The sequence below is a fragment of the Bos grunniens genome, chromosome 7 (genome assembly GCF_055505025.1).
Source record: "Bos grunniens cultivar Pamir isolate PY7600 chromosome 7, Bosgru_T2T1.0, whole genome shotgun sequence".
NCBI lineage: Eukaryota > Metazoa > Chordata > Mammalia > Artiodactyla > Bovidae > Bos > Bos grunniens.
The window spans coordinates 56,281,815-56,309,750 of NC_141171.1; the positions used below are offsets into that span (position 1 = coordinate 56,281,815).

The 27,936-nt window shown below is 38.9% G+C and overlaps 1 long non-coding RNA gene across 1 annotated transcript in view; it reads right to left on the minus strand.

The window, feature by feature from the left end:
* Positions 1 to 12,638: 12,638 nt before the first annotated feature.
* The window catches only part of LOC147369594 (uncharacterized), a 52,616-nt gene continuing 37,318 nt past the window's right edge, over positions 12,639 to 27,936 (minus strand). The window contains exons 3-4 of the long non-coding RNA XR_015168553.1: positions 20,533 to 20,639; positions 12,639 to 13,546 (exon numbers count right to left, since the gene is read on the minus strand). This is a non-coding gene — a long non-coding RNA (uncharacterized LOC147369594). The remainder of the gene's footprint in view (positions 13,547 to 20,532; positions 20,640 to 27,936) is intronic.

The window sequence follows — 27,936 nt, forward strand, 5'->3', positions numbered from 1 at the left end:
CATGGAACAACAGACTGGTTTCAAATCAGGAAAGGAGTACATCAAGGCTATATTTTGTCACCCTGCTTATTTAACTATTATATGCAATGTACATCACGTGAAATGCCAGGCTGGAAGAAGCACAAGCTGGAATCAAGATTGCCAGGAGAAATATCAATAACCTCAGAAATGCAGGTGACACCACCCTTATGGCAAAAAGCGAAGAACTAAAGAGCCTCTTGATGAAAGTGAAAGAGGAGAGTGAAAAAGTTGGCTTAAAACTCAACACTCCTAAAAGATCATGGCATCCAGTCCTATCGCTTCATGGCAAATAGAGGGGGAAACAATGCAAATAGTGAGAGACTTTATTTTTAGGGGGCTCCAAAATCACTGCTGGAAAAGGAAATGGCAACCCACTCCAGTATTCTTGCCTGGAGAATCCCAGGGACAGCAGAGCCTGGTGGGCTGCCATCTATGGGGTCACACAGAGTCAGACACAACTGAAGTGACTTAGCAGCAGCAGCAGCCCCCAAAATCACTGCAGGCAGTGACTGCAGCCATGAAATTAAAAGACGCTTGGTCCTTGGAAGAAAAGTTATGACCAACCTAGACAGCATATTAAAAAGTAGAGACATTACTTTGCCAACAAAGGTCTGTCTAGTCAAAGCTTTGGTTTTTCCACTAGTCATGTACAGATGTGAGATCTGGAATATAAAGACAGCTCAGCACCGAAGAATTGATGCTTTTGAAGTGTGGTGTTTGTACAAGACTGTTGAGTCCCTTGGACTGCAAGGGTATCCAACCAGTCCACCCTAAAAGAAATCAATCCTGTATATTCATTAGAAGGACTGATGCTGAAGCTGAAACTCCAATACTTTAACCACGTGATGCAAAGAACTGACTCATTGGAAAAGACCCTGATGCTGGGAAAGATTGAAGTCGGGAGGAGAAGGGGAAAACAGAGGATGAGATGGTTGGATGGTATCACTGGCTCAATGGACATGAATTTGAGTTGGTTTCTGGAGTTGGTGATGGACAAGGAGGCCTGGTGTTGCAGTCCATGGGGTTGCAAAGAGTCAGACGGGACTACTGACTGACTGACTAACTGATCTGAACTGAACTGACAAGTTATTTAACCACTGTTCTCTTTAATCTCCTTTTCAGTAAAATGGGGATAATATTACTTATCACAGGGTTATTGACAGATTAAATGGTTTTATTAGTGTCCTGGGCTGCTGTAACAAATTAGCACAAATGTGATGGCTGTAAACAACAGATATGTATTCTCTCACAGCTCTAGAAGCCAGAAACCCTTAATCAATGCCTTGACAAGATTGGTTTCTTCCATAGGCTCTGAAGACAAATCCATTTCCTGCCTCTCCCCCTTTTGGTGGCTGTCTGCCAATTTAGTGTTCTTTGATTTGTAGACACATCACTCTAATCTCTATCTTCATTTGTCTCTCTCCTCTAGGTTTTTGTATCTCAAATCTCTAAGCTCTAGGCACAAAGGCTGCCATAGAGTAAGCACCGGATTAGCAGAAGCTATTTGTTTATCAATGGACACGAATTTGAGCAAACTCCAGGAGATGGTGAAGGACAGGAAAGCCTGACATGCTGTGGTCCATGGAGTTGCAAAGACTGGGACACAACCTAGTAACTGAACAACATTCTTCTTATCAAATGTCCATTTTGATGGACATTGGTGGGTGAGTGGAAGAGCTAGAGGAATGGAACACAGACTTCTAGCTAGAAAGTAGTCAAACCTACAATGAATATAATCTTTTTAAAGGCACCATAACTGGCCCCTTTTTTGTGGGTCCCCAAACTGTCACATATCTTTTCCCAATTTTTGCTTCATGCAGCTGCTAAAAAAATAACACACAAGTCTTGCCAAGAAAATAATGAAACATTCCAGACTGTTAGGCCATAGCAAATTTTAATCAAAGATTCAGTGATCTATACTGATACTGGAGGCCTCTTCAAAGCTGAAATCCACCATGAAATGACCATGGCATGAACCACAGCCGGAAAAGTGTAGCATCTGTGAACGGGTGAATGGCAGAAGATGTGCCTCTTTTATCCTTGGTTACCTGCTGCTTTGCAAAGGTGCCTGTGGTTCAGGGGTAAATTCCAACCACATTTTCAAATGCATATATCAGAGTTTATGTGTTTTAAATGACCTTTGACAGGACAATTTATCTATATATGAATTTTTATTAGTTCTCCCTATATTTCCCTTCTTCATCTTGTGAACATGTTGCTAGGCCCTATGTATTTTCTGATTCCCTAACCTCAAGCCAGTTGTTCAGGGTAGAAAGCAAAGGAAAAGCTGCTTGAGGTCAGTAGCTTTTCCTATTTGGGGTCAAAGTCCTCAGAATATTAAAAAATCAATGTTGGCTATTCTAGGGAGTTCAGTTCAGTCGCTCAGTCATGTCCAACTCTTCGCGACCCCATGAATTGCAGCAAGCCAGGCCTCCCTGTCCATCACCAACTCCTGGAGTTCACTAAGGCAGGAAGAAAAGAGTGTATCATCTTCACTGAGCAGCGGCAGGTGTTTGTGTGTGGGTGGGATGGTCAGTATACGCACCAAGGGAGGCTAGTGCCTGGCAGAGGAAATCAGACCTTAGCAAGCATCCCCGCGTCCCTAGTCGGGCATGGGAACAAGGAGCATGTGAGGAAAGAGAATGGGTACATTTCAGTATTGATGGGAGTGAATGGGTAAACGGCCCAAGGGGTCTTCTGATGGTCTGGTGATGCCAAAACACCTTGGTACCATGATAGGGAGGAGGAAACGCAAAATGACTGAGACTGAATTTTCTACCAACCCACTGGAATGAGGGTACAGAGTCAAATTTAAATAAGTGCTATTGGTATTTTTTGCACATCTGATTTTATGAACAAAGATTCATTACATTTTGCACACTTGCTTGTTTTTTACACCAGTCTTTAGAAGTCTGCCATTAAGTATTTTCGGTTCCCTCACCCAATGTAAAAATAGAAGTTCACAGCTGACTCAGTTAAGGTCACACAGCCAGTATGTGGCAAAACAGAGCCTAAGAGTTCTGACTCCTACTTTAATATTCTTCTCACTATGCCTAAGTATGATGCATACCAATAGAAAAAAGAAATCTTATAGTTGCTGGTCAAGACTATGAGAATTGGTGGGTATGTGCCAGCTATTGTTCTAAATGCCACACCCACTGAGATCTATTAGATAGCTTGAAATAATGGTATTATTTTTAAAATATTAGGATACCTTACTATTGTTAAAGAATTCTCACCAAGCACCATCGCTCTGTGTGTGAGGAAGGGAAGGCACCCAGGGGATAGTTGCTGCCATGGTTACAGTAGCATCCTGTATATCCAGCTCATCTCCAAGACAAGCAAGGTGTCAGTCAAATTCACTCCTCCATCCCCAGTGTCTAGTACTGTGTCTGGCCCATGAAGTTCTTAGAAAGCATAGAGATTATAAGAAGGAAAGGATGAGCACATGATTCCAACAATTGAGAGTTAGATGCCTAAGAGGAGGCTAGAAACAAGTTTAGAAACATATGTAAAAGCAATATAACTTCACCTGAGAGTAGGAGGATTCGTCTAAAATAGCCAGTAAATCTGTTTCAAGGAAAGAGTACCCAGTAATAGTGAGGGAATTTAGGACAAGCCTGGGTCCCAGGTATGCTTGGCAAGCCAAATCACTCTAAGGCAAGACGTCAGGGGGATGTGAATGGGACAGAGTTGAAAGCCATGAAAACTTAAAAGCATAATGTTGGATGAGCTGAAAGGGGATATCTGAGAAATATTAGAAACATTCCTACCTCACCAGCTCTGCTGGGGTTTCTATTGCTTATCTGGATTTTGTGTCTATAAGTTTTCCTTTCACTTGACTATAATCCTTGCAACCCTACACATTATTGGGTGAATGGCTGAATTTTGTTAGATGTGGGACATAATGGAAGGTGGTATATCATAGCACATAAAAATAAATTTAAAAAGAACATTAGACATCCTACAACCCTATCTTTCCAATATTAAAAATGTTGTCAATATTGAATAGTTTTACCTATTTTCTCAAATACAGTTTAGGTTCTGGCTGTATCAGCCTTCCATAAATATCTCAGCCGATCCATCCAATTCTGAGAGCCTTGATTCATCATTTCACTTTCTTTCCACCCACAGTATCCTTTGCTCACCCTCAGCAGGCTTTCATGGCTTTCACATGGGTTCATGGCATCAGACTCTTTAAATTTTGTTATCAATTCTACTGTCACCTCAGATAATAGTAATAAAAACAGTAGTGATACTGATCATAGCTATGAACTATAGAGTATTAATAGACCAAGACTTTTCATGAACAATGTCACTGACTTCTCACAGCAACCGTAATAATGTTGGTACCGTCTTACCGATGATGACAAATAATGAATCTCAGATGGGGAGTGACACTGTTAGAATTGGAACTCAGCATTGACACAATTTCAAATCCATCCAGACATTATGTCTAGCTGGTAGCCTTATGTTCATTAAAGAATTTTGTCGTATAAAGAAAGAAATCGCCCTAAGAAGAGAATAGTAACAGTCCTCAGATGAAGTTATGGGTGATGTCATCCCTGCCTGGCAGCCTGCAAAGTGCCATGCTCAAGTGAACAGCTGCATCTTCAAAATAGTACTGCTTCAATACTTCATTGTTAGGGGCAAGTTAGTATTATGTTTGCCTGTGTTACTTTAATCTCTGCTCTAGGCTTATGAACTCTCTATTTGAGCTTATGGTCTTATTTGGTTAATTTTTTCATTTTGTGTAGTAAATTTTGTTCAGTCGCCCAGAGACCCTGAAACACATGGAGCCAAAAAAATAAACATTATTAAAACGATAGCTATTAATATAAACATTGCCAAGAGATAATTTGTAAGGGTGGGAGCAAAGCAAAATATTGAAAGTATGGTTGCCAAAGCAAAGCATCACCACTACTTACTCTTTCTTTTAAGCTCTGCCTCTCTGTTGTCTAGGGCAACAAGTAAGAAAAGCCTTGTAAGGTGGTTCTGGGAAAGGAGATTCCCCATCAAGTGCTCACAAATGGCCAGAGACACAAATACAAACCCAGTGCAACCAGAGAAGCCTGTTTACAAGCTTAGCTGTGAATTTATGAATTAACATGTTCAAATTCCGTGGTTATTTCAACAAAGACGTTTTAACTCTACTGCCTTGAGAATATAGGAGTTTAACTGCTGAACAACACACTTGTGAAATGTTCACTTTCCCAAAGTATGTTGTGAGTCAAAGACATTATCATGAAGATAATAAGATGAAAGGCACATAAAAGACACCAAGTTTAGACATTTGTTGGTTACTGAGAAACGAAAATGAAGCAGTCTTAAACAATATAAAGGAAGACAGGGGAGAATGTTTTCCCAGACTTTATTGGCTCCATTCCTTCTCCCAAAGCAGAATTGAGAACAGAAAAGACAGAGAATCCCTCATTCTTACCTACACTCTTTGCTGCTTATGCTTCTCATGGTGAATGGAGGGTGATTACATAGAGTTTAGAAAAAGAGGGAGAATATAATAAAGGAAGCAATGGTTTTGGAAAGGTTTAGGCATTTTTAGAATTCAGAGGAGAGATTAAAGGCCTGGGGGAGGACACAGGACTTTCTACTGTTGCCATCTTAAGTGCTATCCAGCTATATTCCCAGCCTTTGAGAGATGTTTCACCATGCTTGGCCAGATCTCTGTTACCTACCTAGAAAATCACAAAGGCTGAGATCAAAACTAACTTTGGCTGAATGTTAAAATCCCTAGTGGAGTTCGACAAACCTATGTATTTCTAATCTCACCCCAGAGATATGCAGTAAGGTTGGCATGACTGTAGGTGTACAAAACTCCAAAAGGATTTTGATACTCAGCCAAGATTGAAAGCCAATGAAACTATGGCATAAAGCAAATCCACTGAAGTCTTATGTGCATACAAATTATGTGGCTATCTTGTTAAAATGCAAATTGTGATGCAGCAGGCCTAGAGCAGGGTTTGAAATTCTTCATTTCTAACAGTGATGACAATGCTACTAATCCTAGGTCCCATTTTCATGGCAAGGGTTTAAAGAATCCATTTTAGAGTCAGACTATTTGAAGGTCAAAGTTGTATTAAAAAACGGTATACTATTTCCTGATGCTGGGAAAGACAGAAGGCTGAAGGAGAAGAGGGCTTCAGAGGATGAGATGGCTGAATGGCATTACCAATGAAATGGACATGAACCTGGGCCAACTCCCAGAGATGGTGAGGGACCCTACTGGGCAATTGAACAACAACAACGCTTGAAGGTAAAAGTTGTATGAAAAACAGTATACTTCTTTTTTAAATTGGGGTCTAGTTGCTTTACAATGGTATGTTAATTTCTGCTATACAGTGAAGTGAATCAGCTCTATGTATACCACCTCTGTTTTGGATTTCCTTCCCATTTAGGTCATTACACAGAGCATGGAGTAGAATTCCCTGAACTACACTGTAGGTTCTTATCAATTATCTATTTTATACATAACAGTGTATAGACAAATACTGTTTAACTCCACTTAATGGAATATCTAGAATAGTCAAATTCATAAGAGTCAGAAAGTATATTGGTAGATGCCAGAGGCCAGGGGGTGGGGGGTAAGGGGAATGGGGATTTAATGTTTAATGGGGGACAGAGTTTCAGTTTAGTAAAATGAAAACTTTGGAAGATGGATGGTGAGAGTTGCACAACGATGTGAATGTACCTAGTCCCACTAAACTGTACAGTTAAATATGGTTAAAACAGTATGTTTCATATTATGTGACTTTGATGTGTGCGTTCTCAGTCATGTCTGACTCTTTGTGACCCCACTGACTGTAGCCCACCAGGCTCCTCTGTCCATGGGGTTCTTCAGTCAAGAATACTGAATGGGTTGCCATTTTCTACTCCAGGGGATCTTCCCAACCCAAGGATTGAAACTGTGTCTCTTGCATCCCCTGCATCGCAGGTGGATCTTTACCACTGCATTACCTGGGAAACTACATGAGACTTCTACCACAATTAAAACACAAAACCCAAAAACCAGTATACTTCTCCCCCCATAATATAGGCCCCTTGGTCCTGAATAATAACAATTAAAAAGAATCATCTGACTAGCAAAAACATAGAAGAATTTGTTGGATGCCTAGTAATGCCCAGATATAAGTTATATCTTACATCTGTTTTATGATAGATGTGATTGACTTTATAAAGATTTTGTTTGTTCCAAAATCATAATTCCCCAATCCTTCCAACCAATTACATCCATCTCCCAGAACAATGCCATAACTATCCAAATTCATTTTGCCCAGTGTAGGTTCAGGAAGCTAAGAGAGCTTTATTTGGAGAGATGTCTTGCAAGTGGAATCTTTGTGGTCTGTCCCAAAAGGATTTACTTCTATAAGAGAAATCACATTTTACTTCAACACCCAGGATTTCTGCACAAAGATTGACTCTCTTTATCTGTAAAATAAAAATATATTGATGCTATTTGAAGGCTACACTAAATCATTAATGTAAAGCCCTTCTCTTCAGTGTCTAGCAAACAGCAAGAACTCAACAAATGGCTTAAATAGCAGCATTCTTTCTACTTAACACTCCTTGCTAATTTAGGTGGAAGATGGCTGGTGAGTAGTGCAAAAGGAACAGGGTCAAGTTTATAGGAAAATCCAGTTCCTTTCTCTGGTTTGGGTGGATAAATTAAATCCACTAAACCCTATCTTTCTTTCAAGTTCTCAGGAAGCTGCCTCCATGGTCCAAACTTGGGAGAGTTCTCTGGACTTCTCTGATAGAAGAACTGAGAGGAGGAGTAGAGAACTTTCGTCCGGTGAGCATGGATAATTGCAGAAAGTTTACTTCCTGTGCTTGAGAGGTTTCTAGAAATGATTCAGAAAACTTTTTGTGGCGGGCGGAGGGGGGGGGGGGTGGTGGATGCTGAGTTTATAATACAACCTGAAGGTTGCAAGGCTTTTATTTGCCAATTTAGACTTGAGCTAGGAATCACACAATCTATAAAGCACTCAGTTCTTCATGAGTACAATTAAGGCCAGAGATGTCCAAATGCACAGACTACTCTGCTTTGTGCAGTGGTTAAATGCTCTTGTTCAAATGGAATGTGGTTTTACTACTTTTTTCAACATTCATCCAAACTTTTTACCTGTGTTCAAAAAGCCAGGATTAATTTGATCTCCATGCTGTCCATATTTCCTCTTAGTTTTTCCAACTAAGCACTCTAATCTTTGCAGAAGGGGAGATTAATGTAAAAGGAATAATGAAACATTTGACTGATATTAGGTGCTTGTCATTCTTCATTAGGTGCCCCTGAGTCACCTTCTTAAAGCCCTGCAAACAGAATAAAATGGGATCTGCTGATAGTCCATGTAGCATACTAATAAGAAGAAATGTAAATGGGAGAAGGCTTTCATTTTGCTAGAACAAACAGAGCAATATGCACCTCTCCATCTCTTAGCTTTCTGTACTTTCTCCAGGGGCTCAGTCTAATTAGCTATTTCATATTAATCACTATTTGTGCAGTAGATTCTTCCTGTGGCAGCTTTCCATTTTCAGTTGCCTGAAAGACCAAAAGACTTTTATATTTCCTTGGATGTGCTACAGGGTCCAAAACCACAAAATAACAATATTATACGTATTACAATTTGTTATTTTCAAATTCACTCTATCTTTCAGTTCCTTTGACCCTCAAAAAGCCCCTTGAGAAATGTTCAAGCCAGGCACACTCCTCAATAATTAGTGCCATATTTCGAACCCAGTAGGTATTCAGAATAAGTTTTTCTTTCAGATGGTTGGGTCTCCATTTCAGAGATGAAGGAAATGAAGAACAGAGATGCTTAAGATAAAAGAAGACAGAAATATTTGATGACACCGTTTAGATGAGCTCTCATTTCTCTTGATGACATGTTTGGATGATAACAGATAAGCAGACTTCAGTAGTTTATTAAAGGTTTAACTGAACTATTCTGATCAATTGAACTATAAGTAAGGATATGTTATAAAAGTCCACATCAGTTATAAATTTTAAATATTTATAGCCCTTGAGTTTTCAGACAGTATTTCCTGCCAGTATTTTTATAAAGCAATCAAATAACCCAAGTTAATTTAGTAACTAATATTCTCATTATTCCGAGAACTGTTTGGGGATAATGTACTTTTAGCCTATACTAAAAACAAATGTATTGAAAGGATAATGTGGATAGGTTCTTCATGAACTTAAATGTGAACTTAATATTTTGGACAAATTAACCTTGATTTTGAAGTTGAAAATTTAGATTCCCTCTCCTCTGATGCACATATGGACATGGCGTTATCATACGTTCCTTTCATAGAGTTGCTAATCAGTCTTTGAACAGTGTTCCCATTATTGTTGTATCTCCAGAACAGCCATCCTCATATATTAAAGTCACCAGTTATTTTCTCTTGGCCTATGCCCTTTGATAGAAAGCCTGTCTATGCCAGTGAATATCACATGCAATATGGCAAGCCAACACAGGAACCACGGGTGATTGGAACAGAGGAGGTCCTTGACTGGATTGTCTTTCCTGTGGTTTTGAAGTAATATATCCAATACTGAGTAAGTTGGGTTCAGAGAGACAAGTACAAGAACTGAGGCTCCCCTGAAACATAGCTAACTGTGAGTAAAGTGACGACAGAGATTTAAAAAGAGGACAGGATGGAGGGAAACAGAGACAGTGGCGACCCAGGCAGTAATTCTGGCAAAAGGTATCCTTGAATTTCCCCTGTTTACTTACAATGAACGTCCCTTTTGCTTGACTTCAACTCCTTCACATTTCTTTTCACTTCTATATGAGAACACTTTACTTAGACCTTTAGGCAGTATATTTTACATTTTTTTATCCTTTGGATAATGCCTCCTACTTCTAAAAACATCAAAAATATATTAAATAATTGCACAAATAACAATCATCTTCTAGAGAAGGACACTGTTTGAGGAGAATTTTATGCTTTACAAATGAAATGTAATAAGGTAAGAAGTAGAATTGCACACACACATACAAAAAATGATTGAAACCCAAGTCTGTGAATGAGGAAACCAACATTTCCTCTTATATTGATTTTATGGAGATAAATCCAAATAAATTGTGTCCTTGGGGAAAAAAAAAACTATTAATAGAATTATAGTGTTTGGTGGTTGAAAAGACACCTATTGAATTAAAATATGATGCCCTACTGAATTCAGTAATTTAATTTTCACTCAGTAGACTCATTCAGTAGGACCTGACAGCTTAGTGTTTGATTTTCTTTTTAATTACAAGACATTTTAGAATAAGAAGAAAGTCTAAGGTTTTCATTTGAGGAGTAGAATGGATCATGGACCTTGGAGCAGACAGACCTGAGACTGGCTCTTAATGCCGCCTCTCATTGCAGTGTTATCTTGGCTGTGGGAATTTATTTAGCTTACCTCAGGCTGGATTTCACTTATAAATTGGGCTAATGGTTGTTCTCACTTCTTAGAATTGCTATAAGGAATGACAGGAAAATTTTCACACTGTGGTCTAACAAATAACAAGCAACAATTAGTTTAGCTCTTTCTTTTTGGTGTCAGGGGAAAAGTGATTGTAGATCTTTTACATAGGATGTAATTTTGATGTGAACCTGAGTGGGTTTTTTAAATAACTTAGAATGTGAAGCACTGTAATATAACCATACATGTGGCATTCTTTGGCTTACAAAGCCTTTTCCTGATGTGCTTACAGCATTTAGTCTTCTCCTCACTCATTCATCACTTCCACAAACATCCGTTAGATGCCTGCCATGTGCCAGATTCTGCGCTATTTCGCAGGGACTTGGCTGGGCAGTGGTAGGTCTGGGCGCTCCTGGAGTTTACAAGCCCTCTGAGGAAGATTTGGACAGTCTTACTTGTGATTTTCTGAAGATGTAAAAGTGAGGACTAGAGCATTTAAATGACTTGTCCAATATTTACACAGTTGGAAAGAGTCAGGCCAACACATTGAACTTGGATTCTAACTCCAGGAGAAAAAAGTGTTCCTTTTTAATTCTGTGGAGGGCGCTGTGCTTCTAGAACTTAGTTGCCTTAGACAGAATTAGAACAAGTCATGTTTCTACTGAATATATTTTTACTGATTTAGTTTCATTCGCCTGAGGGTTGAAGCCAAGCTGGTGCTGTGATTCATAAGCCTCATTTTCCATATGTTTGACTTAGGATTTTCTCTTGACAACAGTTGATTAGCCACTCTTGTGATTTTAGTTCACTGATGATAACTTGACCTGATTTCAACTGATTTCTATTGGCTCTAGGCTCCCTGGAAAATGAACAGAACTCCACTGGGAGAGTCCAATGCAGCCAAGCATTCTTAGCTTCAGCCAAATCTGCCATCTCCATGTGCCAAGCCTGGTATCAATGCTTTAGAGGTGAGAGTCCCCTAGTCCTTTAGTTAAATAACACATGGGACCAGAATGGAGTGAAGAGTTTCTAAATCCCATGCTGCTCTAGTACTGATGATAACAAAGCTCTGGCTTACAGTTTTATCATAGAAGTACAAGCGAGCTTGCCAGCGTTTATATAATTTCTCTACTTAATGCCTTCAGCGGTTCCCCACTGCACGTGGATAAAATCCAACTTCTTTTAGAGTGGATCCAGACCTTTCATTATCTAGCCTTCACACCCTTTTAAAGCCTCATCTTTCACTAATATTCCCCACGTATCCTATCCTTTAGCATAACCCAAAATTCTCATGGTCCTGGATTCCTAAACATATCATAGTGTTCCACATTTCTGCACCTTAAGAAGTCTTATCTGTAAATATTGACTTGCTATTGTTATTATTCTAAAAACTAGTGTGTGCTGTGGTCTCTTCTGATGCTCTCCTCCCCTTAAAGAATGAGATTCAAAGCAATCAACTCAGAAGAATGTCAAAAGATACCAAAACTCATAAGCTCTTCTCCCTCACTCCATCTCATCCAGTTGTCTTATAACTTCTTTTTTAATGAAAACTAATTTAATTCTATTTATAAGAAAGACAGGTTGTTGTGAGAGGATATCAATATGAAGTTAGATTCAGTGGGAAGTTTACCAGGTTGAACTGATGGCATACTCTATTTCAGTGAATGTTATCTCATATGATCATGATGGAATTCTGCAAGACTGATGGGCCACATCAGTACATAAGTGAATGCCATCAAGATGCAAGTTAGATATCTAAGCTGGATTTTGAGGACACCCAGACAGTTTCCCACCTCTCACAAAATTATATTATTTTTACAAAATATTTGAAGTGAGAAGAAATTTAGATCCTATACTAAGTATTCTTGGTGATTTTTCTGATAACCATAAACTACTTTCTAGAACTCTGGTCAAGGACGTCACTCAGTTCAATTTGCTGGAATATAACTTTGAATAGGAGAAGTCCTTAGGAAGAAAAAAAAAAAAAAAACAGTTGAGAGTGATGACACTACATTGCAATGAGTGATCTTAAGGTATGTCTTATAAACACAGATCCCAATAGCTACAAATCTCCACCAAGCCTCTAGTAACATATATTTCAGTATTCATTAGTAATAATCTTGTCTATAAAAAGATATTTTCTAAATACGTCAACCATGTCCACTTAAAATCTCTTTAAAATAATATTAACATTTAATATTATTCATGTTGAAATACATAAAATGAAAAGTATTTTGATCATTAAGAATATTAGGGAGAAAATCATAGTATAGTAAATTAGGTAATCTCTTTGGATGGCTTAAGAGCGGATGATCTTGGCTGCACTGGCACTTACGTGTTTCCATCATAAAATAAGTGTCCTTTTCTGTTCAAAAGCTATAAGGCAGACATACATTTTTTGAAGTTTATTCTATATTAGATGATCTTTTATATTCAGGTTAACTCAGTATTCAAGATAAAGAAAAAGACACCTCATCAACAAATGGTGACCAAGTATCAGTGCAGAATAATTTTTAGCATGTTTATAGAAGACATAATTTAATGAGTCTGTTCTAGAAGCAGATACCCAAATTTTAAATTCTGCTTTGTATATTACTAAGAGTGACCTGAAGAACATTATTTAACTGAACTTCCATTTGTCCATTTGTAAAATAAGGAAATCATAATATTAATCAGTTCAGTTCAGTTGAGTCACTAAGTCATGACCAACTCTTTGCAAACCCATGAATCGTATCACGCCAGGCCTCCCTGTCCATCACCAACTTTCGGAGTTCACTCAAACTCATGTCCATTGAGTCAGTTATGTCATACAGCCATCTCATCTTCTGTCATCCCCTTCTCCTCCTGCCCCCAAGCCCCCCCATAATCAGAGTCTTTTCCAGTGAGTCAACTCTTCGCATGAGGTGGCCAAAGCACTGGAGTTTCAGCTTTAGCATCATTCCTTCCAAAGAAATCCCAGGGCTGATCTCCTTCAGAATGGATTTGTTGGCTCTCCTTGCAGTCCAAGAGACCCTGAAGAGTCTTCTCCAACACCACAGTTTAAAAGCATCAATTCTTCGGTGCTCAGCCTTCTTCAGACCCAACTCTCACATCCATACATGACCACTGGAAAAACCATAGCCTTGACTAGACGGACCTTTGTTGGCAAAGTAATGTCTCTGCTTTTCAATATGCTATCTAGGTTGGTCATAACTTTTCTTCCAAGGAGTAAGCATCTTTTAATTTCATGGCTGCAGTCACCATCTGCAGTTATTTTGGAGCCCCAAAAAATAAAGTCTGACACTGTTTCCACTGTTTCCCCACCTATTTGCCATGAAGTGATGGGACCAGATGCCATGATCTTCATTTTCTGAATGTTGAGTTTTAAGCCAACTTTTTTAGTCTCCTCTTTCACCTTCATCAAGAGGCTTTTTAGTTCCTTTTCACTTTCTGCCAAAAGGGTGGTGTCATCTGCATATCTGAGGTTATTGATATTTCTCCCGGCAATCTTGATTCCAGCTTGTGCTTCTTCCAGCCCAGCGTTTCTCATGATGTACTCTGCATATAAGTTAAATAAGCAGGGTAACAATATACAGCCTTGACGTACTCCTTTTCCTATTTGGAACCAGTCCGTTGTTCCATGTCCAGTTCTAACTGCCACTTCCTGACCTGCATACAAATTTCTCAAGAGGCAGGTCAGGTGATCTGGTATTCGCATCTCTTTCAGAATTTTCCACAGTTTATTGTGATCCACACAAGGCTTTGGCATAGTCAATAAGGCAGAAATAGATGTTTTTCTGGAACTCTCTTGCTTTTCCAATGATCCAGCAGATGTTGGCAGTTTGGTCTCTGGCTCCTCTGCCTTTTCTAAAACCAGCTTGAACATCTGGAAGTTCACGGTTCACGTATTGCTGAAGCCTGGCTTGGAGAATGTTGAGCATTACTTTACTAGCATGTGAGATGAGTGCAATTGTGCGGTAGTTTGAGCATTCTTTGGCATTGCCTTTCTTTGGGATTGGAATGAAAACTGACCTTTTCCAGTCCTGTGGCCACTGCTGAGTTTTCCAAATTTGCTGACATATTGAGTGCAGCACTTTCACACATCATCTTTCAGGATTTGAAATAGCTCTACTGGAATTCCATCACCTCCACTAGCTTTGTTCGTAGTGACACTTTCTAAGGCCCACTTATCTTCACATTCCAGGATGTCTGGGTCTAGGTGAGTGATCACACCATCGTGATTATCTGGATCGTGAAGCTCTTTTTTGTACAGTTCGTCTGTATATTCTTGCCACCTCTTCTTAATATCTTCTGCTTCTGTTAGGTCCATACCATTTCTGTCCTTTATCGAGCTTATCTTTGCATGAAATGTTCCCTTGGTATCTCTAATTTTCTTGAAGAGATCTCTAGTCTTTCCCATTCTGTCGTTTTCCTCTAATTCTTTGCATTGATCACTGAGGAAGGCTTTCTTATCTCTTCTTGCTATTCTTTGGAACTCTGCATTCAGATGCTTATATCTTTCCTTTTCTCCTTTGCTTTTCACTTCTCTTCTTTACATAGCTATTCGTAAGGCCTCCCCAGATGGCCATTTTGCTTTTTTGCATTTCTTTTCCATGGGGATGGTCTTGATCCCTGTCTCCAGTACAATGTCACAAACGTCAGTCCATAGTTCATCAGGCACTCTATATATCAGATCTAGTCCCTTAAATCTATTTCTCACTTCCACTGTATAATCCTAAGGGATTTGATTAGGTCATACATGAATGATCTAGTGGTTTTCCTTACTTTCTTCAATTTCATTCTTAATTTGGCAATAAGTAGTTCATGATCTGAGCCACAGTCAGCTCCTGGTCTTGTTTTTGTTGACTGTATAGAGCTTCTCCATCTTTAGCTGCAAAGAATATAATCAATCTGATTTTGGTGTTGACCATCTGGTGATGTCCATGTGTAGAGTCTTCTCTTGTGTTGTTGGAAGAGGGTGTTTGCTATGACCACTGCATTTTCTTGGCAAAACTCTATTAGTCTTTGCCCTGCTTCATTCCATATTCCAAGGCCAAATTTGCCTGTTACTCCAGGTTTTTCTTGACTTCCTACTTTTGCATTCCAGTCCCTTATAATGAAAAGGACATCTTTTTTGGGTGTTCATTCTGAAAGGTCTTGTAGGTCTTCATAGAACCATTCAACTTCAGCTTCTTCAGTATTACTTGTTGGGGCATAGACTTGGATTACTGTGATATTGAATGGTTTGCCTTGGAAATGAACAGAGATCATTCTGTCATTTTTGAGATTGCATCCAAGTACTGCATTTTGAACTCTTTTGTTGATCATGATGGCTACTCCATTTCTTCTGAGGGATTCCTGCATGCAGTAGTAGATATAATCGTCATCTAAGTTAAATTCACCCATTCCAGTCCATTTTAGTTCACTGATTCCTAGAATGTCGACATTCACTCTTGCCATCTCCTGTTTGACCACTTCCAATTTGCCTTGATTCATGGACCTAACATTCCAGGTTCCTATGCAATATTGCTCTTTACAGCATTGGACCTTGCTTCTATCACCAGTCACATCCACAACTGGGTATTGATTTTGCTTTGGCTCCATCCCTTCATTCTTTCTGGAGTTATTTCTCCACTGATCTCCAGTAGCATATTGGGCACCTACTGACCTGGGGAGTTCCTCCTTCAGTATCCTATCATTTTGCCTTTTCATACTGTTCATGGGGTTCTCAAGGCAAGAATTGAGAAATCTATATGCAGGTCAGGAAGCAATAGTTAGAACTGGACATGGAACAACAGACTGGTTCCAAATAGGAAAAGGAGTACGTCAAGGCTGTATATTGTCACCCTGATTATTTAACTTATATGCAGAGTACATCATGAGAAATGCTGGGCTGGAAGAAGCACAAGCTGGAATCAAGATTGCCGGGAGAAATATCAATAACCTCAGATATACAGATGACACCACCCTAATGACAGAAAGTGAAGAGGAACTCAAAAGCCTCTTGATGAAAGTGAAAGTGGAGAGGGAAAAAGTTGGCTTAAAGCTCAACATTCAGAAAATGAAGATCATGGCGTCTGGTCCCATCACTTCATGGGAAATAGATGGGGAAACAGTGGAAACAGTGTCAGACTTTATTTTTTGGGGCTCCAAAATAACTGCAGATGGTGACTGCAGCCATGAAATTAAAAGACGCTTAGTCCTTGGAAGAAGAGTTATGACCACCTAGATAGTACCTGCCTAATAGGGTTGTTTTGAGGATTACATGAAATTAATATACAGCATGCAAAGACATGGAAGAGTGGCACATAAGAATTACTTGTTAACTAACAGCTACTATATTTATGACCCAGAACAAAACCAGAGTTGTTTTATTTTTCAGAGAAACATAGTTTGGGAAGTGTGAAAGATCACAATTGAGATAAATTATTGCTCAGAATCTGTATTCAAACACACATTACCCGTTTTCAATCACCATTACATTTTCCCTGCATTGTTAATACAGTCTTCTAACTGGCACTCCAGTTTTTCTCTTTCCAAACCATTCTACACAGATATCCGTCTGAAATGATTGTTTTATACCTTAGAGCTGTTTAGATCTGATCCTTTAGACCATACCTACTTTGTCTCAGTCCTGCTATCACTTCCCATTCAAGGTTTTCTGACAGGAACACATTCTGTTGCAATCCCATCAGTCCACCCCTCCCGCACACGACTCACACAGGTACACTGATTCACCTAGAAAACTCCTGTCCCTTCTTCGCTGTTGTTGTGGTTCAGTCACTAAGTTGTGTCTAACTAACTCTTTTGTGGCTCCATGGACTGAAGCCCACCAGGCTCTTCTGTCCAAGGGATTTCTCAGGCAAGAATACTGGAGTGGGTTACCATTTCCTTCTCCAGGGGATCCTCCCGATCCAGGGCTTGAACCCACATCTCCTGCACTGGCAGGTGGATTCTTTACCGCTGAGCCACTGGGGAAGCCTACCCCTTCTTTAGGCCAAGCAAAGACATCACCATGTGTATCTCCTGGAATTCTTCTCTGATTCTCTTAAGTCTTGTCTATATGTGTACCCCACCTAGCCTCCATGGCACCCTGCATGTCCCCGGATCAAGCTAGATCACTAATGTATTATAAGTCCAAAGAATAGACAGCAACAAAACTGAGTATACAGTAAATAATTACTGAAATATTTCTTGAAATTGAAAGCTCAATGGAATATTTTAAAGGAATATGTATATATTATTACTATCATGCTAAATATCCATGTTTTAAAACAACCCACCTGGTTCTGTTATTATGGAGTAAAAAAAGATAAGCAAAACGTGGATATGAAATAAGACTCCTCACCATGCGGCTCCAACCCATGTTCCCAGCTTCTTTTCCAACACATGCCTCTTAATCTTTATTATCTAACCACTCTGAATACTGTGTGTTTACCTTCCATATGCCAGAGCTTCTCAGCATTTACATAAGACCTTCTTTTTGCCCAGAATGCACTCTACACTTATCTGCCTGGTAAAGACCCACTTATCTACAGAGCAGCTCAAATGCCACCGTCCCAGCCATATCTTGAAACAAATTCTTTTTCCAACTCGGCATCCAGCCAGAAGAAATAGTTATTCAGGCTCCCGTTCAGATGAGTCCATACTGGTGCTGTGTAATACTGTAGCCCCTGACCAACAGCTGCATGTGACTATATAAATTTAAATTATTAACATTAAATTCAATGACTCAATCACATTTGCTGTATTTCAAGTGTTCAGTAATCACATGTGCCTAGTGGCTAGCATACTGGGCAGTGCAGAAAATTTCCATCAAGTCTACTAGAAAGTACTGATGTATACCTTGTAACTAATCCAGTGTCACCTATAGGCACTCAATAAATAGTCTATGATTGAATGAATGTTGAATAAACCAGTACTTCTATTAGTACCTCTATTATAGTCTTTATATCTGTCACAGTTCTGGTAAGAAACAGACTTAGTTGTTTTAAGTGAAGAGCGTTGAAATAAAGGTCCACCTCTGAGGGATGCACAGTAAAGGAAACAGACGAGAAATATTGAGGCACCCAGAGAATAGCAACAACGGAATTTGCTACCGCCAAGAGAGCTGAAGTGGGAAGGAAGGAGTATGTTCAGTTTGTCAAATAAACCCAGGTTCGAAGGCTTCCTCACTTTAAGGAAGGAGGAGGCAGGGTTACCCAGAATCCAGTGAGAGCTGGAGTTGTGGAGAAGCAGAGGATGGAGGCAGTAACACCCACGGAAGCACACAACCACTATTAGAAGCTAGGTGTCAAAGCAGGAGGAAGTGAGGCAGAACACTGTCAAGGCTCTGACACTCCTGCCCTTGACACCTTTGACTAAACTCAACTCAAGGCAGCTGGTGAGGGAGCAGGAAGCTGGGGCCCGCCTCCCAGGGCACAGCCAGAAAGGGAAAGACAGAATCAGGAGAAAGAAATAGACTGCCCTACCCACTAGCCTATGGGGTAGGGAAGTAAAGAATAACCATATTTTTCTTTATATAGCTTTTTTACATAATTTTTCATTACGTAGCTTAATTTATCTGTTATGATGTTTTTCTCATCCTCAAAACTGGAATCCCATTAAGTTATGAACTGTGTCTGACTCACCTCCAGTGCCTAGCACAAGGCATGACACAAAGGGGATCCAATGGTGTTTATTCACTAAATGAAGCAATCTTTATCTTTCCTATGTTAGGTAGATGTTTTCAGAAGTTAGTGTTACTGTCTGTGTAGATTGCTTCTCTTCATATGATGATATATACACAGGCTTCAAACCTGGATTTACTTGAGAAAATGAAAGTTCCTTTCATATGTTTTAACAATTGAAGCCATACTTTCAAGTTTTGATGCGATTGTCAATATATCTTCTGACAGGCTTAGCAAATATGCTGTTTTCATTTGCCTTGGCATATTATCTTACCATGATGGCACAAGTCGCTGACAAGCCAGTCCCCAACAGAAAAGTGTGATCAAACACTCAGCAAAAGTACTACTTTCCAGAACAATAAGGCACCATCTGCTCTCAGATCTCCTGGCAGAATTTTTTTGAGGAAAATGGATTGAAGGAAGAAGTAGGAGCACCACATCACAAAATGGCTTAAAAACAACATAACAGAGAGCCTGGGTAACAAGAGAAGAAGGGAAGGGGTAATGCTTCACGTCGACAGAAATGTGTTCCATTTCAGCTTTGTTTTCTGTTTGCCAGGGTGTCACACATGAAGTGAAACGCCATATAATTGCATTGTCATTGTACTTGTTTCTACGTAATTTTAAAGGACTCAAGTTCTACCTCCTATTGATTTTGGTGTATGGTATATCCCAGCATAATTTCCTATTACTATTCATGTTCTGAAGACTGATATGTGGGGTAGGATTTCCAATCTTTTGCCATATTATACCTCCTCTTAACAAAAGTAACAATGTAATAATCAGTAGCATTTATCAAGTGTTTTCTGTGTGCTAAGCTGGTAAATGTGGTCAGTGCTTTAACTGCATTAGCTCATTATAGAAATGAGGAAACTGAGGCTCTAAGAAACTTGCTCAAGGAGTCAGAGTTTGATAGTTGGCTAAAGTCTTTAACCATTATACAGTCATGTTTTGACCTCTTCTGTATGCTAACTTTAACTGGAATTCTTGAACTAGTTGCAATAAATATCTTCCATATTTCTAAAATGTATACTTGTGATATAATCTGTTCTCTAACCTGAAATTTTGTAGAACTATAGGAACTAAATTAATTATAGAACTAAAATACTCCAGAAGAGCACTATATTTATAAAAATTAAAAAGCATATCATCATATATTTATATCTGTAGAAAGATTATACTTGTATGCTTCAATAAAAGTGATGACCAGAAGCTTTTATGGAGAATATTGCAAACCAGTGGTCATTTCAATGTGTCAATACTTTTAAAACTAATTGGTCCTAGAAACTAGAAGTCTAGATGTACTTGAACAAAAGGAAACTGTTTCTTACAGTAATTCAACATGTCTTGATGAGACAGGTATGCAATAACTGAGAACATGTGAGTATATGGTCAGAGTACAATAAATGGCCCAGCAATTAGGAGAAAAAAGAGATCCTTTACCATCCAAAGCAGCTGAGTGAGACTTGATAGAAGAGAATCATCAGAGCAGCAGGTCATCCTTGGACACGTTATTCAAACTCTCTGAGCCTCCGTTTCCTCGACTACATCTGGGAATCATAATGACCTAAATCATGAAGTTGTTATGCATTTAGATGTGACAACCTAAGTTATCACTTAGCAAAGTCCCTCACATGCAGTAGATGATCAACAGATGTTGAATTTGAGCTGTGTCTTAAAGAAACAAAAAATTCCAAACTCCAGGTTGACCTCAACTTACTCATTCAATTATTATCTTTGAGATTTTGGATGACAGAATTTTTTCCCACAACTCTTCTTTCCTCCCTTTGGAACTCTTCATCAAATTTGATTTAGACATTCCCAAGTGAAAATGAAAGTCACTCAGTCATGTCCAACTCCTTGCAACCCCATGAATTATAGTCCACGGAATTCTCCAGGCCAGAATACTGGAGTGGGTAGCCTTTCCCTTCTCCAGGGGAATCTTCCCAACCCAGGGATCAAACCCAGGTTTCCCGCTTTGCAGGCAGATTCTTTACCAGCTGAGCCACCAGGGAAGCCCACAAATACAGGAGTAGGTAGCCTATCTCTTCTCCAGGGGATCTTTCCAACCCAGCAATCAAACCGGGGTCTCCTGCATTGTAGGCAGATTCTTTACCAGCTGAGCTAAACCTTCTCAACCTGTAAGGAAAATCTGGATGCCTATGAAATAATACTTTGTTATGTCTATGGAATACACCTATTTGGGGAATGCCTATCAAATATACTTTTTTTACATATTACTTTTTACACATTGGCTTTAATTTTATCACGTCTCCTGGCCTCTAAACGAAAACCCCCTGAATGTGGTCCCACCACATGGCTCCATGCCACTCATTTGGTCATTCATCAAACACTAAGCAGTGAACAAAATAAATCAAGTCCAAACTCTCATGGAACTTGCATTCTACTTGAAAACAGACAGACAATAAATAAACATTAAATATAGGATATATTATGTGGTAAGTGTTAAGGATAAATATAAATAATGGTAAGAGTGTACAGTGTAGTCAAAGGCATTGACATGAGAAGGAGGAAAGTGTTTCTTTGAATATTTACAAATCTAAACAAAGTGACCAGAGGTTTTGAGAGAATATAGGAGGAGGGGATTTCTTATAGGGAGGTGGGTCCCGTGAAACTGCGCCATACCAGAAGTATCCTAAGAGGCATCTAGTATGGCTGGAGCAGGGCGAGAGATGGCAGTATGGCAGGAAATGAGATCGGAGAGATCCAAAAGGGCATGGATTGAGATGGGAAGCCTCTGAGTGGGTTTGGGTGGAAGAGTTAGGGGTGTATGACTTGTGCTTTAAAAGAGTCACTCTAGCCTCTGTAAGGATAAGCTGTGGTGGTATCATGGTATCAGGTGGAAGCAAGGAGACCAGTGAAGACCAGTGAGGCACTACCAGTGGGTGAGAGTGGAAGTAGTCCAGGGGAGATGTGACGTGAAATCAGCCCAGAATGCAGGCGTAATGGCTTCTGGCCAAATTCAAAAATCTTTGGAAGGGGGGCTCATAAGATTGCTGATGTATCAGTTAGCATGAAAAGGAGGAGTCAGAGGAGATTCCAGCATCTTTGGCCCGGCCAAACCTTACTCAGGAAGGAGGATTTCTCTAAGATTATAAGCCCTTAAATTGCAGTAAGATCCCAAGTCCCGTTCATCCATTTCTAGCATCTTTCTAGCACAACACCTTCACTTTCCAGATTTGAACCATGAGAATGGGGGAAACAGAAGTGAAAGGAGGGCCAATCAAACAAAGTATAAACAGACCCCTTACTGCAATCTATGTCAAGCTTACATAATACTAATAGTTGAATTGCATATATCAGATAGGAAAAGATAGGAATTCTCTACCTTTCTCACTAATAATATTATGCAGGGGTGGGGTGCTTATTAGATCGTCAAAATCTAAAGGCCTATTGGTTTAATAGGATATTCTATTTAGTTTCCTGGAAATGAATGGAGCTGCCCTACCTCATAAAGAATGTCCTGCAGAGTTTAGGGTAAGAGTGAAAAATTTGAAGTTTTTTTTTTTTTTTTTTTATCTGAGTTTCTATTATTCTTTTTATCAGGCAAGTTCATATGAGTATTAAATAATAACTCAGTCCCTTAGAGTTACTCTGTATTATCTAAGAAGGTTCTTATAGTACAGTGTAAGAGAACCTGAATTCTGAAAAAAGAGTGCCATCTGCCACTCACTGTTGTGGGGCACTGGCTTGACTCTGGATGCACCTAAGCCTCATTTTCCTCACCAGTAAAATGAGAACAATAATAGTAATAGTACCTCTAGTAATTTCAAAGCACTTAACCTAGGTCCTATATTAATAAAAGTTCTGCATATATGTTAGATTTCAATTTTCTAATTTAATTTCTAAGTACTAAGAAGAAGCAAACACACCAAAAAGGCAGTCATATTAACTAAAGTGTCTCTCCTTTCGCACTTTCAGCCCACGTGAGATGTGCAGATGTGCCTGGGGAAGCATTCTATGAACAAATAATTTGCATAAAATCATCTGTGCCTCTTCAAACTTGTGCAAATATTCAGTTTGGACCCCATTCAAATTTCAAGCTCCAGTTCCTGCCAATTTTATGTTAGCAAAACAGGCTTGTTCATCTTAGTTAGAAGCCTCATAAAATGATCTATCACTTAAGAGATTACTCACACTCACAGGGAGATACTGAAGCATCATCCCAAATCAAAGATATACAAATTGGGTCCATTTTGCATTTGGAAACCTGAGTAAGCAAGGCAATTTTACTTTTGTCCTATGTCAGTGGTTGGTGGTAGAAGGAGCCACAACACTTACCAGTCCCTGACCTGGCTCCTCAACCTGACAGACATTATAGCAGAATAAGAAACCTCCCCTCCCCCCCCCCCCCCGCCCCCGTAACTCAAGCTTCCTGGGAGCCAGGCAACAACAGATGCTTTGCATTTGAGCTACTCCTGCATGCCGCCTCCTGAATTTATCATCTCTATTCATTTTCTGCCACACATTGAAATTCTGACTTGCACTGAAAGCCATCCTGATCTGCACAAGATTGCCTATTTTGTTGCCATTCACTGAAGTGATAATGATTCAATGTACCTAACCGACAAAAGCTCTTTCAGAGTATCTCACTGCTCAGCACTGTTGCCGCAGTCAGTCCCACTCTTCTCATTTCCAAAGGGAGAGGACTAAGGTTATTAGTTCAGTGTTCCACTGGTACCTGAGAAATTCTTCATCATCGTCATCATCATCATCAGGATGAATGGGAATCTGGTTTTACAATCACATTTTTTAATTTAATGTGTTAACCAAGAACATATGGCATCCCTGGTGAAATTTACTTTGAAGAATTATTTTAGACTTTGATATTTCCTGTACCTTTTGAAGGCTTTTGGAATTTCCTTGGCCTTTGTTATTAAAAGCATACAATTTTAAAAGACTCTGTGGTTCAGTTTGCAATGAAAAGAGCCATGAAAGAGAAACAATGGAAGAAAGACTTTTAAAAGCAAAAGTGAAAAATCACAGCAGTTAATGAAATGTGTTTTCATCCATGGGATTTTAATCAATGTATCTTTTGTTTGTATTCTTGGCTGTAAATGTATTCTAAACTGGGCTATTGCATACAGATTGAGGCCAATAAATATTAACTAGTATAGTAAAGTTAGGGTAGTTCCTATCGGCAAGTAGCAACTTAAGTGAGACCATGTCAGGAAAGTCTATGGATTTTTAATTGCATTGTGTAGTGGAAAGTGAAAGGACTAGAAATTCAGAGACATGGGTCCAAATCCCACAGGTTCTACAACCTTGGGCAAATCTCTTGGTGCACAGTCAGTCAGACAAAAGGCAGTAAACACCTACTTCATACAAAACACTGGCTTGAAGAGTTGAATGGAAGGATGCTGCTAAGTCACCTCAGTCATGTCCGACTCTGTGTGACCCCATAGACGGCAGCCCACCAGGATCCCCCGTCCCTGGGGTTCTCCAAGCAAGAACACTGGAGTGGGTTGCCATTTCCTTCTCCAATGCGTGAAAGTGAAAAGTGAAAGTGACGTCTCAGTCGTGTCCGACCCTTAGCGACCCCATGGACTGCAGCCTACCAGGCTCCTGTGACTAGGGCATAAAAACTACAGTCACAATTCACTGAAGAAAACTAATATGCACAATAATATTAGTGTGAAGTAAAAAAAAAAAAAAAAAAAAGAAAAACCCTGTGACTAGAGATCTATGTGCTGTTTCAGTCTCCTTCCAAGAAGACTGTACTTCCTATGAAATTAGGCATGCTAATATGACTTCTTTAACCAAGAGAAAATAAACAGAAGTGACTTAAGCCATTTCTGATGAGGAGCATGAAGAGCCAGTTCCTGATTTTCCATGTTCCTTTGCCTCTGATGTGCAATCATGGAAGTACACGTCCAGGTCAATTTTCCATCAGCCTTAGACCCTGAGTGACCACCCTGAGGAAAGCCCTACCTGCTGATCCTCAAGACAGTTATGAGGAGAAAGAAACCTCAGTTGTTTTAACCCTCTGAGATTTTGTCCACAGCACAATCTAGCCTACTCTGATTTGGATGCTGTATTAGCAACATGGATCAGATAGTGCTGCTGCTGCTGCTGCTGCTGCTGTTAAGTTGCTTCAGTCGTGTCCGACTCTGTGCGACCCCATAGACGGCAGCCCACCAGGCTCCCCCATCCCTGGGATTCTCCAGGCAAGAGTACTGGAGTGGGTTGCCATTTCCTTCTCCAATGCAGGAAAGTGAAAAGTGAAAGTGAAGTTGCTCAGTCTTGAGGAACTTGAGGTAGACAAAATAGTGGGCTGAAAGTACATAGCCAGGAAATCGCGTCTTTCTTGCTGGCCATGTGATGGGGCTGGAGCTCCGTGCTGGCACTGGCAGGCGATGAGACAAGGAAGGGTAAGTTGTAACTACAATATTTTTGGAATTTTAATTTTGATATGATTTTATTTTTTAAAGAATAATACCAAATGTTTTAATAAATGTATTTATTACCTAATACATTTAAGACTAAAATATTTTGATCTGAGCAACTGAAATATTCATTTTAAAAGAAGGTATTTGTACAAAATGGTGTTACTTGGAAGAGGAAAATAGATCTTTTGCTCTCAGCATCATAAACTTATGCCTTCCAAGACACATTCTGAATTAGACAGTACTTTCTGTTTTGCTTAGCACAAATTTTCACCTGAGAAGATCAGGGAAGGTTTAGCTTAGATACATAAATTTGAAAGAAGAGGTGCTTCAACTATTGAAAAGTCTTGTCTTAAAGTCTCTGCCCAAATTTCTAAGCCTAGGCAATTAGAACTTCACATCAAAGAATAAGGAAACATTGGGTGTTTGTTAGAGTAAGTTGATAAAAATATCTGTACTCTAAATGTGAGATGTAGATATTTTGCTTTGCTTCTTCCTTTTGCAAATTGGGGGTTGAAATAGAAGAAAGAAAATTGCTAGGAGGAGATTTAAAAGAGAACCAGTTTTCATTTGCTATTTTAACTAATTTTCCTAACCAATATTTTCTCTCCTGTGCTTGCAGCTAATTTACCTTTCAGCATTGTTTGGTCTTTTAAAAACTGGTTAGAAAGCGATTTTAATTAATTTTTATTGCAGTATAGTTGCTTGATAATGTTGTGTTATTTTCTGCTGTACAGCAAAGTGAATCAACCATACATGTACATATATCTACTCTTTTTTAGATTTCCTTCCCATTTAGGCCACCACGGATCACTGAGTAGGATTCCCTGTGCTAAGCAGTAGGTTCTCATTAGTTGTCTATTTTATACATAGTATTGTATATATGTCAATCCTGATCTCCCAGTTTGCCCCATTCCCCACTTCCACCCTTGGTAACCATAAGTTTGTTCTTCATTTTGGTATAATTTGCAAGAACAGTATAAACTACCTTCATATATACTTTATCAAATCCATTAACTATCCATATTTTCCTTTATTTTATCTCTTTTGCATTAGATAGATAAAGATGTGAATCAAGAGATGTATATACTTCTATTTATATGCAAATTATTTATTCTGAACCTATTAAGAGTAGGGAGAAGACAATATGTTCCCTTACTAATCTGTTTCACAGTATGTTTATATGAAATAAGGACATTCTCTTCCATAACCACGATGCAATTATAAAAATCAGGAAATTTTATATTGAAATAATATCATTATCTAGTTCATATCCCAAGTCTTATAAATTGTTCCAACAATGACCTTTGTAAGTATTTTTCTGATGGTCCAAGATCAAAATTAGTATCACATATTGCATTTACTTATAATGTATTTTTGATCTAGAAGAGTTTCGTGACCTGCTCTGTGTTCCTTGGCATTGGCATTTTGGAATACACATATGTATGTGTATGTTTCTATAGATATTATTAATAATACAGAATAATATTCAAATATAAAAATAAGAAAATTCTGCCACTTACAACAACATAAATGGACTTTGAAGGCATTATGCTAAATGAGATAAACCAGATAGAAAAACACTGTATAATTTCATATACATGTGGAATATGAAAAAAAAGAAAATACTCCTAGAAACAGAGCAGATAGGTGGTTGACAAAGGCAGCAGGGGAGGTGGGGGATGGTGAATGAAGATGGGCAATAGGTGCAAACTTCCAGTTATAAGATAAGTAAGTCCTGGGGGTATAATGTACATCAGGGCTACTATGTGTAATCATACTGTTATTTGAAAGCTGCTAATCTAGTAGGCCTTAAAAGTTCTCATCACAAGAAAAAAAAAAAAACACATGTAACTGTGCAGTGATGGATATTAACTGAACTTACTGTAGTAATCATTTTGCCGTATATACACGAACCAAATCACTATGTATACCTTATGTACTCCTTACATTAATGCAATGCTGCCTCTCAATTATGTCTCAATAAAGCTTGGGAGGGAGAAATAATATGTCACCAATTCAAGGATATTGCATATTCCTTCCAGCATAGTTACTTATATAACCCATGAGTATTTTAATAAAAATTTAATGAATCTTTCATACAATCAAAGATCTGAATGATAATAATTTCATTCCTTTGCATCTTATTATCTGAAATATATATTACTTGAACAGTGAACAAAATGGTTTTATTAAAGGTGAGGCTATTATTCATTTAGAACTGAGGTGAAGTTATAACACTTGGCAAGGGGATAAAAAAGCAATTTAGTGAGATTGTTCCATCTCATTTAGACTTCAATAATGTGTTTTTATTAAATTATGGGGGAAAAAACTGAATAAAAAAAGCATCAATAACCTGGTCCACTATTTTGTCTAAGGGAATTAGGGATGTAATTTTCCTTAAGATTAATGTTAATGTCTGCTATTTACAATTATTTAG